A 12938-nucleotide genomic window follows, 5' to 3' on the forward strand; every position below is an offset into this window, starting at 1 on the left:
ACTTAATTAAGTTTTATAAGTTAAAAAAGTGTTGGATAATGTGACTTTTTTTAAGTTTTTAAAGAAGGAAAAAGAAGGTTTTGATAAGTTTGGAGGGAGTAACTTATCAAAAACAACTTATATAAGTCATAAGAAGCTGCAAATAAGGAATCCCAAACATGACCTAAGTATATTATTAACTTTCTTAAAATAAAGAAATTTAAAATCCAAAAAATAAATATTAAAAAGCGAAAAATATAAAACAACCTCCATAGTATGGGGGATAAAACCTAGTTTATTCATAAAATGTAACCTTTTGACATATATCACCCAAATATCATAATCCCACTCAAGTGCAAATCAGTCACTTAATTTACATAAGTATATGGACATTTTTATATATGTTAATGTAAACATATGGTTGAGGTGATCTTTAAAATATGAAGGTATGAAACCATAGAAACTATAAATAAAAAAATCGTAAAAAAATATCATATTTTAATACTTTTTTGTTTGTTTGTGTGAAACCATCTTCAATCAATTATTTATCGGGGAAAATGAATACGATGCTGTGAGACGCGCGACCTTACACGGTAAACCTATCAAAACCATGTAGTTTTAATAAAAACTTAAAAAAATTCCTAAAAGCTAATCCCAAAACACAGCAAGCCTGCTCTTCTTCTCTCTGATGTTCCTGCAAACCCTAGGCGCTACAGTTCACCGCCGTTCGAAGTAAGGACGAAGATTGATGCAGTATGACAGAAAGCTATTAACCGTGATCATTAAACCCTAGGTTTCCGATCAAGTTCATATAGCAAGACGAAGATTAATCATTCAAGAGCTTTTTCTCTCCATTTACTAAATCAAAAGGTGATGACAGATAACATCAGCAAAGTTGTTAATAAGTCAATCTTAAGAAGTTCTTGTACTAATTCACGTTCTAACACTTTCTTTCGCTTGTTGATTATCAGTTTTCGTCTTCTAATATTCTGTTGTTGTTGATGCAGGACATCCACACCATAATGGATTTAGAAGTTCAATCAGAGAAGGAGGTTTTTGAAACAAGTCTGATTGAATATATTGATGCAAACGGCATTTGATCACAAATAACGGTTACGATGTTGAAATAGAGAAAACAAAAGATATGGACCTGGAGTTTACGGTTGAAAAAGAAGTGACAAATGAAGTAATTGGACAAGTGTTTGATACTTCTGATGACGCATATGAATTCTATAATAATTTTGCATTTTTACATGGATTTAGAATACGTAAACGTTCGACTTTTAAAAATAAGACAACAAATGAGGCTTATCGAAAGAAATATGTATGCAACAAAGAGAGGTTTAAAGATTTGAAGCGTGATGGATCTGAGGGAAACGCTAAGAAACGTCGTAGGGCTTTAAGGACGGGATGTGAAGCATTTCTTCGGACTTCAATAGGTAATGATGGGAAATGGTCAGTCGATGAATTTAGCAACGCACACAACCATGAGCTAACCGTTACTCCGACCAAAGTCATGAAACATAGATCTCATGGGAAGTTTCACCGCTCAATGGCTTGCAAATCTCTAATGTTGGAACTTGGTCAATCTGGGTTGAGACCTTGTCAAATCAAGAAGGTCGTAAATACCATGAAAAATCCAAGTGAAAATGATGTTACATCAAAACAATGTGCCGATATCTTAGGTGAACAACGAAAACAATACAAGGGTAAGGAATTTTATGGCCTTATTAAACATTTCCAAGATAAATTAATAGAAGACCCCGACCTTTATTTTGTTGTGGACTTATTTGAAGATGGGTCTCCTAGAAATATTTTTTGGGCAGATGGGAGATCAAGAGACTCATATATAAAATTTGCAGACGTTGTTGTTTTTGATGTCACATATATGACCAACAAGTTTATGATGTCATTTGCTCCATTTGTCGGGGTGAATCATCACCGCCAGTCCATACTTTTTGCCGGTGCATTGTTGGAGAACGAGAAACAAGAGACTTTTGAATGGTTATTTCAAAATTTCTTAAAGTGCATGTTTGATAAGCATCCATTGGCAATAATTACTGATCAAGACAAGGCTATTGGAAATGCAATTAAAAGAATTTTTCCAAAAACCGGACATCGCTTCTGTTCATGTCATATAAAGAAACATCAAATTGAACATATTCGATCACTTACAGTTCGTTATAGTGACATTAAAGAGGCATACAAGCAGTGGATAAAGAGTAATACCGTTGAAGAATTTGAAAATCATTGGGAAATTTTATGTGGTAAATACCAATTTGAAAGTGGTAGTTGGATAACAGAGATGTATAAGCAACGCGAGTATTTGAAAGATTGTTTTTTTGCTGGCATGACATCAAGTGGAAGAAGTGAGAGCATTCATTCTTTTTTTGATGGATTTGTGAATTCAAATACCATGTTGAATGAGTTTGTAATCTAGTATGATAAAGCTGTTGCGTGCCGAAGGGGTTCTGAAAACGATGAAGACTTTAGGACCATGGACTCCAAGCCAAATCTTTCTTTTGTAAATATGATAGAGAAAAAAGCAAGTCAACGTTTCACTAGAAAGCTCTTTGATATATTCAAGAAAGAATGGGCGGAAGCTACCCTTAATTTAACCCATGAGACGATAACCAAAACTTTAAAAGAAATCAAATATAAGGTTGGACAACTCGATATTGATAAAATACATTGGAGAACTGTTAACTTTTGACTCTCGGATAAGATAGATGTAACATATTCGTGTGCAAAGTTTGAAACATATGGTATATTATGCAAGCATATATTATATGTGTTGAAGAAGAGGAATGTTGAAACCCTTCCTGATCATTATATTTTACCAAGGTGGACACTTGATGTTAGGTATAAGTCTGATAATCACACGATTGAGCTCGAAGACACACATAGTGGAAATGAAGTCAGCGCGTTAACTTTATGGTGTGTTCAATCAAACTTTAGAAAAGCAATCGAAAATGCAAGAGATTCCCCATGTGAGATAAAGAAACTAAATTCCATCTTGGTTAACTTCTTAGAAGAACAAAGCGTTCGAACAAATTCCAGACAATTGGAAAGTACTACACAAAATTCAAATGTGGGAAGCTCACAAGTAAACTTGATGCCTCAAATTTCTATTCGTGATCCACAAGTTAAAACAAATAATAAAGGTCGTCCCAAAAGTGCAACTAGAATCAAGTCTTCCTTGGAAGCACCAAAACAAAATACTTGTTCTTACTGCAAGCAACCGGGTCATAACATCACTGGGTGTTCGAAAAAAAAGAAGGTAAATCTGTATTTCTTAATAAATAATGGTTATTAGCTTTATACTTACATTAGGCTTTTTTTTTTTTTTTTTTTTGCAGGACGACGAGTCCTTAGTAGACAGAGAAGGATGATATCTGAATCGACTTGCAGACCTGATAGTTTTGTAGATTTACTACGGTGGCACTTCTTTGCGCAGACCTGATAGTTTTTTAGATCTTTTCAGTAGTTTTGATATTTTATGGTAGTATGTTTATGTTTAGATCTTTTCATGAAGCTGGATTGTTACTGTAGTAGTTTTTTAGATCTTTTCATGAAGCTGGATTGTTACTGTGGTGATCATATGGTATAGTTTTTATAATCATATTAAAAGGTTTAAAATGGAGAAAGGGTATTTTGGGAAATTCAACATGTAAACGGATGATGGGCCAACTGGGACACACCCGTTTATTTAACGGGTTCGTATGAGTTTTGGGTTAAATCGAAAACCGTCACCTTAAATCATGATCATGCTATTCATTTATTTTTTAGTTATATCAGAAGTCGGGTATGGTTTTAAGATATTTATATTTATTAAGTTTACAAATACTAATAGTTTTTAATAGGTCGTAGAGGTATAATGTTCCTAAACTGGATGTTGCTGTCAATAGAAAGGGTGACAAGCCGTTTTTCCGATTATGAAATGCATATGCTTCTGGTTCTAAATAGTTGACATCATGGATCTTTTGGTCACAAGTAGCTTCAGCTACTGCAGCTTACAGTCAAAGGGCTGCTACAACCTTTAGCTCAGTTAATTCATGAGTGTTTATTTTGTGTGACGGACAACTCTTTAATTAACTATGCATTTAATTTTATAACCGTAAATGAACCTCATGTACATGTCCATATTACGCCCAACACATGAAACAGAAAACTGTTCTGCGCAACGCGCAGGGCATTTAACTAGTTTGAACATAAAACGAAACGGGCCAAAATGAATGAACCTCATGTACATGTCCATATTACGCCGGCCCAACACATGAAACAGAAAACTGTTCTGCGCAACGCGCAGGGCATTTAACCAGTTTGAACATAAAACGAAACGGGCCAAAATATTGAAATATAAACTTAAACGGGTCAAAACGTTGCAATATAAACTAAAACCGGGTTAAAATATAGTAATATAAAACGAAATGGGCCAAAATATTGAAATATAAACTTAAACGGGTCAAAACGTTGCAAATTGAAACCAGGTTAAAATATAGTAATATAAAACGAAACGGGCCAAAATATTGAAATATAAATGGGTCAAAACGTTGCAATATAAATTGAAACTGGGTCAAAATGTAGTAATATAAAATGAAACCGGCCAACTTATAGAAATATAAACTTAAACGGGTCAAAATATAGTAATCACATTTCTTCCATCAAGCATTGACACAGCATCAGTAACCTCACCTCTGGGCTAAGATGGCCTGCAAAGTAAGAAAGTAAAAATGCCACTAGGAAGTATTTTACCATTTATCTTAAAGCAGGCAGCATATCAGCGGCCTTACTACTGTTTTCCAAAAAACCAGTAACCTGTGTATGAACATTCCCACATACCTACATTCTCCCACATGCATATAATATAGCATAAAATAAAAAAAGCATACTGTGCAAAATGTGGTGCAAACTGTCCAAAACTGCAAATGGTGGAAGCCAAAGTACATAACAAAGTATATAACAAAGATTTTTTTTTTCATTTCTTCAAGCGTTGTCTGCGCTAACAAAGTACATAAAAAATATAAAATTTTCCATTTCCTCTAAAATACAATGACAACCGTTTACATAGACATAAAACTAACAACATAAATTAGAAAACATATCCAACTATAAATCAAGTATCTCCTCATTTGTCTCGCATCATCTTCACTTGTTTTCAACAAAGTATCCCTAGTCCTCGGTAAGTACCACCACCTGCATTTGACCTGCTAACCCGATAAAAAATCCATCTCCATCGACCTGCATTTACCCTGCTAACCCGATAAAAAACCTCTTGTACACCCCACCACATGTAATCTTTTTGCACATCTAATTGGCCAATTGAAACAAAGCTTGAATTCTTTTCAAAATATCAAATATACCATAAAATATCAGCATGTACAAAAACTAACAAAAAATCGCACCTTGTTATTTTGAAAGAGTAACTTCATCTACACAATAATTAGTAAAAGTCAAACCAATTATTTTGACCAAATTATAAATGTAAGCAGAGGATAATATGATTATGGTAGTATGGTACCTGCATGATTATCATCTCTAGAAGCATAACTGAAAAGATCAATTCTTTTCAAAATATCAAATATTTCTTTTGAGATGGCTTTAAATGCTGCACAAACACATGCTGCACTCGCTAGTGTTGCGCCATCTAGTCGTCTCAATATATCATAAAAGAAGTCGTTGCTTAAATTATTCATGTTTGTGATTGGTGCAACTATCATCTGTAAATGCAAAAGGTTTTAAGTAAAACTGAATATAAACAGACGGGCTAATTGCCAGCGAGAAGTGCATTTGCCATTTATGAGAATTGTGGCCAACTGCTAAATATTATATTCAATTGAAACCAATTAAAATATTATAATCAAACATACTTAGATGATTGATTTCAATTGGAACCACAAAATATTACCTGCAGAGGTTGCGGATTCGAATTGCAGGGTAGACTAGGGAACGACCTAATCTTCGTCATCTTCGCTGTTAATCTTCGTCATCTTCCTTGTTAGATAGAACGACCTAGGGTTTAATGAGCATGGTTAATAGCTTTGTGTCCTACTACATCAATCTTTGTCCTTCTTACTTGTCGATCGGCGGTGAACTGTAGCGCCTAGGGTTTGCAGGAACATCAGAGAGAAGAAGAGCAGGCTTGCTGTGTTTTGGGATTAGTTTTTAGGAATTTTTTAAGTTTTTATCAAAACTACGTAGTTTTGATAGGTTTATCACGTAAGATTGGGATTAGTTTTTAGGTTTATCGTATTCGCTTTCCTTTTTTTATTACTAGTATGATAAATAGTTGACCAAGTCATATGAAATCAATCTTAACCATGCAACTTTTGGTTATTATTTTATATTTTATTATTACTATTACTATTATTTAGAATTGTAAAAAAAAAAACCACATACTTTATCTAGTATCAAATAAACACAGAACCTCTTTATTCCATAATGCAAGAGTAGTTAGTTATTCATATCTACCAAGAAAAAAGCAAAAGAATCTCTCCAAACTACCATATTTGTCTACTTTCACCCATCCATATAATTAGACCCATAATCATGTTTGTCTTATGATTCTCAAACAACCCATCCCTACCCCACCCCACCTATACACACACCTTTCTTTCCCGTCAAGGGAAAACTTGGTTGTTCTTTTACCACTTTATCCATGTCACATTCCTTGTTCACCACTTCTTCAAACACTCCAATTTGGTGCAAAATTTGATGACATATTACATACTTTGTTGCAAGTTTTGTGACAAATTAGTGGTACTTGCTAGAGAATATGAGTACAATTATGGATTGGTTATTGGTATTATATTGCAAGACATTATTTTGTGTCCTTTTGGCATACTATACCAAACAAAGGAATAAGTTACGTATTTGAGGTGTAAGACAAATATATCATGCCTTTTATTATCCACACGAGGAAGGGAACAAACTACAAACCTTATCTTTACACCAATATATTTGCACATATTTTTGCATTTATATACCATTTTTTATTAATATAATATTTTACTCAAAGTTGGTGTGTGACATTCAATAACCCTTTTAAAATTTGCCTATCCTGTTATATACATTTAATTGATTGTTTTAGTTTGTTGTAGTTTCATTAAACATAAACTGTTGATGATTGATATTTTTTCGGTTCAATTTTTGTTTTTTGTGTTTGAATTGGTTCTTAAATTATATTATCCGGTTTGAAGTATTTTCATTTGAACATAACCGCTTGCAAATGAAATTATTTTAATGAGATTTATTATTGACTTACTTCTTTAATTACTAAAGGCCTTCTAGCATATTAGTTTTAGTTTATGTAGCGGTGTAGTTCTTTATTTGATTTAAGGTTCAGGTTAAATAATAGACAATAATATGGATCTAGGAATGGATTATTGTGTGTGAGAGTTAGTTGTTTTAAATACAAACTTATTTCTTTCTTTTTTTGTTTTTTTTAAGAAAAAATTATGTATTTTCACTTAATAAAGGTTTAAGAAAACTACATTGTATTCTATATATTTAATAACTTATAATTTCATGATTTGCCGTTAAATAATAATAATAATAATAACTTCATGATTTTTAAATTTTAGTTTTAATAATCTAATATATATATATTTGGATAACAAAATTTTTTTTATTAATTATTGAATGAAATTTGTTCTTTTTTGTTTATTTATGTTTCATACGCTATTACATCGTCATATTATTGATCATCTCTTGTTTGACTCATTTTTCACAATAGTTATGGAATGGCCAAACATTTAAAAGTAGCATACATGACCTTAAATAACTTATTAGTACAAAAAAAAATCCTATAATAAGAATGACGATTAATCCTCATTAATTTTTCTATTAAACTATGCAACTTATTGGTTTTACAACGTTTTCCGGCTTTCAATGTGTAGACGTTGATTACGAATATGAGTGATTTGAGATATAGCACGGGTATAAGATTTGTCAAAGGAAACCTAACTCATTAGAAAATGTGTTATGTGTTGGACAATCATATGAGGGGACCGATAGCTAAGCTTAATTTGCATCTCATATTATGAGCCTAGGGCATTTTGTCTTGAAGTAGCTGATGATTTACAATCATCATCCCTCCTTAGGTTTTAGATTTATGAAGCTTAATTAAAGTTCGCCAGAAATCAAACATTAGATCAAATAAATTATAAGACATGAAAACAAAATATTTTTATATGGCATGACCAGGTTCGTTATGTTATTTCGGGTGTCCCATACGAGTACTAAAAAAAGACCCTTATGTATGTATTATGTATGTATGTAATCGACAATAACTGTGATGTAACTTGTCTATCGTGGGTTATTAATTAACCAGACTTGAATTCTCAATTCTGAATTAATGTGTTACCCATTTGTTATCGGCTTGATTACTATTAGGGCGCGTTCGTTTCACATAATGGAATGGAATGGAATGAAATTGGAATTAAAATTTGCATATGATTCGAAATTGGAAGGAATTGGATTTGGAATCTGAACATTCCAATCAATGTTTTAAAACCGGTATTTTATCCGTACCGGATTAGACTAAAAAATGATACAGGTTCAACCGGGTTGTATAATTTACCTTGTTATTTCATATAAATGCAACTTTAACTTAAAATTACCAAAAAATGCATGATTCCATAATAAAATATCACTCAACGGTTAATTTATGTTTAAAAAACAATACAAAAGCACTTGATTTTCAAATAAAGTTCTTTTAAAATAAAGGTGCACAATAGATTTTTGTCATCAGAGTGTTGCATGAATCAATTTCATGATTGCTTAAAAGATGAAATTCACTTTTATCGTCTTCCTCATCAACAAGAGGATAAGTACTTTCATTTCCAACAATAATAAATATGAAGTTTTATTTACCTATAATCATAATACACAAAAATTACATGAAAAAAGTAACATATACAAAAAAAAGAGGCATGAAACATAAAAAATCTGGTGGGCTTGTAAACCGGTTTTTTATGAAAGCCGGTCGGTTTTGTGTTCCATAAAACCGCTCAAATATGCCGGGTACAAAATACCGGGCTGCTCACCAAAATCCGGTTCAACCGGTTGAACCGGCTGGTTTAAACCGGTTTTTAAAACGCATTCCAATAGAAATTGGAATTGGAAAGAATTGAAATTCAATTTCATTCTAGATGTGTTCGTTTGACAAATGAATTGTAATATATCACCACAAATGAATGGGAATCGTCTTTTTTTAACGAGGATAACGGTGGAAACATTTTATTTTTTTTAGATTTTTTTGTTTTTTATTTATATTTTTCGTTATGATTTATTTATTTTTTTTGAAAAATTTTAGGGGTTATCTATTAAGATAAAAAAACCCCTAAAAACATATTAAAAAATAATATAAAAATTAAAAACTCAAAATATAAATCAAAAACAAAAAAAGTAAAAAAATCAAATGCTTTATTAGTTGTACTCGCTAAAAAAAACTCGAGAAAATAATCCAATGAATTTACTTGATTCCTCCACATTTTGGAAGGATTTGGAATCACTTTATGTAAAAGAATTTGAATTTCAATTCCAATTCTTTGACAACCGAACACACAAAAATGGAATTAAGATTCCAATTTCAACGAAACAAACACGTCATGTCATAGGATTTTAATTCCACTTCCTTTGAAATCCCACAAATTTTGTGAAACGAACGCGGACTAAGGTCTAAAAATTGTATATTGTTTAGAGTGGACTTTACATTTATATAAAAAAAGGGTTGTATGGTTATATACATACAAGATGACTCATTAGTCATCTCTAAATGTAAATATATTTATATGCACACATACAAGTAAAATAGAATCAAAGTTTCCAGCCCCTTCTCAATTACGGGCCTCAACTGTGAGTCTATGATCGAGCCCAACCATCATTCGTGTCGGGTCCGTGCATAACTCAGTATCATAATAGGTTAAGAATAATCAAATCAAGATTTATGGTTTGATAAGGTGGTTGGGAACCTAATAATTGATATTGTGTGGCTTCAAATTTAAATTGTGACAATGGGTCATGAAAAGTGATATGTATTTATGAAAGATTGTAACTTAAATGACAATTAGACCCCTTAATAATATATGAAAACTAACTCACCTGGAGTCCAGGACCATATGATGGTTTTGGGGGTGGGGTCAAAACTCAAAAAGTTGATGTCAACAAAGTTGTAAAACATTCAAACTTCCAAAAAGCAAAAACGAAAATCACTTGTTTATATACAAATCATGCCTCAATTGACGACTTTTTGCCAACCATGGTCAAATTTGTTGTCACATTTTCAACTTCACTTTAATGTTTCTCTACCTACTCATTTTGATGTCATTAAATTTTTTCTATATATGAAACTTTCAACCATATTATCAATGCTATCAAATATTTTAGTGGACCATTGGAACATATATTAGTGCGAGGTTAGATTGGTAATAGTTTTTTCTAAGTATAAATTAAATCTAGACTGTTTCCGATAATCGCTAGAGAGTGAAAAAAAAAAGTGTTCTTAAGTAAAATATATTTTTATTTATACAATTATGGTTTGGGTTGTGCAAAATACTTTTTATTTTTAAAAAATGAGCTTAAATGAATTTGGTAATTAAGCTTAAACATTAATAATAAATATTCTTTTAAATACATATAATTTTTTTAAAGAATGTTGGGCCCGCCTTGGTGATTGGGCCCATGACGGCCGCCCCTGGATGGCTGGATTAAAGCTATAAGATTATTGAGATGCCCACTTGAAGGTATCCCGAGTTGGATTGTTTAGGAGTCGAGCTAGGATGAGCTTGGCTCGAATACACTACTTGAGTCAATTTGACTCGTCTAGCCTCCTTGGATCATTTTCAAGTATTGTTTGATTAACGTGATTTAAGTACTTTATTTGTCGAGGATATAACTATTAGTTTTACAAGCTTTGAATACATGGACAAAAAATAATTGTAATTTTGTTGCTACATGTTTTAAACCCACAAGTCCACAACCTATCAACCATTTGACAAAGAGCTTTTGTCAACTCTTTAGGAGGGGATTGGTATAAGAAAACAAACAAATAAAATAACTACAATTCATATGCGTCAACAAACAAGCTACCACAAGAGTTGTCCTTGCTTGGCTCGTTTACAAATCGTCTCCTAACAAGTTTTTTTAGAGTGAGTTTCGAGTCATAGATTATTTAAGCAATAAAAGTCAAAGAAAGTCAAAGTTCTGAGAAATACCCTCTTAACAAACAATCAAGCTAATATCATGTGTTTGTGTATGCATATAATGCGTATGAGTCAGAACTCTAGAGTGGAAAAGAGAGATTGAGGTTGTATGGAAAGTGAGATAGGAGCTGCAAGGTCTTCTATTCTGCTGTAGGTTAATAAGATCTAAACACATGGGTCAAAAGGGACGAGCTTGGTTCCAAAATGTCGGACATGAACGGAGGTTTCCATTGCAATCAACATGTTAGATTAGTTTAATATAGTTTTGAGTGGATCTAATTTAGTATAAATGCATTTTATTTGCGATCAAGCGTATAGTTTTTAAAAATTTTATATGTATGAAAAAATTTGAAAACATATTAAGGGTCATTTGATCGACTAAACTAAAATTTAAATTATGTATCTAACATGTTTGATTTGTTTAATTTGTTGATCATGAATTTGGACTTCCAGAGATACCGTATGTACTCAATTTTTTCAGGAAAATCGATGCATAATTTATTCTAACCCATAAAAAAATTCAATCAAAATATAAATAAAGCATCCCACTCATACATATTGTCACTACCCATCATCAACACCATCGAATCCATCACCGTTAACCCGAACATTGTCGGTTGCCACCCATCCAGATACCGTTCCACTTTGAACTCATCTTATCTAGCAAGAATCTCCCAAATATTATACTATTTTATAAAAATACTAAAATTATATTAATTAACAAATGAATTGATTGCATAATACTATAATCCAAGAAGTCAAGAACCATGACCACCCCATCACCACCCACGTGTGCATAAACGGCTACAATGGATGCCAATGGCTACAATAAATTTTTTATTATAGCTTTTATAATGGTATTAATCTACTAATATAGTAATCTTTTCCAATATAACTGATTTTTGTAAATTTTTCAAAAACAAAAGTATTAATAAATGAGATATGTAACTATGTATACGTAATACGTGTATTAAAATAAAATACAAGAGAATTTCAGGTGTAGATGTTGACATCATAACCGGAGCCCATTCCTCATATAAATAAAATAAATAATAAAAAATTCCTTTGGTATGAATGCTACACACCCTAAGGCTGAGGGGTGTGGGGCTTTAGCCGGGGCGCGAGAGCCCCTCCGCTTGCGTCCCCAGGCGCGAGCACCACACCACCGGGGCGCGAGAGGGGCGCGAGAGGGGCGCGAGCACGAAAAACAAAGCAGGCGCAAGGGGGGTCGCGGGAGGTGTATGGCGTAATGGGACTTGGGGAATGGTGAAAGAGACGTTGGAGTGTTTAAAATGAGCCGTTGGCTCTTTATTTAATAAAATTTTTTTTTTATTCCTATATATTACCCATTTTATACAACACTTAACACAACTTCAAAAAAAAACCAAACTTACCCATTTCTTTATACAACACTTCCTATATATTACCCATTTCTTTCAAACTTTTTGTTAAAAACATGTCTGGAAATTGGTCCCCATCTTTCAAACTTTTTGATCGAAGAAGACCAAGCCGAAGAATAAGAATAATGTTTTTTTTAGTACTTTAATTTTTTTTTTAAATATTAATGTGTTTTTTTAATTAATGTGTGTTTTTTTAAATAATTTCTTGTTTTTTTAATAATACGTTTTTTTAATACATTTATAAAAAAATAAAAAAATAAACCGCTCGCGCCCCCTCTCGCGCCCCTCCACACCAGGGCCCGGGGCGCGAGCACCACAACCAACACCCATCTTATCAAGTTTCTCTCTCTGCCAC

General features: G+C 32.5%; 1 pseudogene; it reads left to right on the forward strand.

Annotated features, from left to right (window-relative positions):
• Positions 1-1123: 1123 nt before the first annotated feature.
• On the forward strand, positions 1124-3371 carry LOC143629748 (protein FAR1-RELATED SEQUENCE 5-like; annotated as a pseudogene).
• The last annotated feature ends 9567 nt before the right edge of the window (positions 3372-12938 follow it).

Source organism: Bidens hawaiensis, unplaced genomic scaffold, assembly GCF_021521415.1.
Source record: "Bidens hawaiensis isolate Kalapana, Puna unplaced genomic scaffold, B.hawaiensis_p1.1 tig00005453_1, whole genome shotgun sequence".
NCBI classification, from domain to species: domain Eukaryota; kingdom Viridiplantae; phylum Streptophyta; class Magnoliopsida; order Asterales; family Asteraceae; genus Bidens; species Bidens hawaiensis.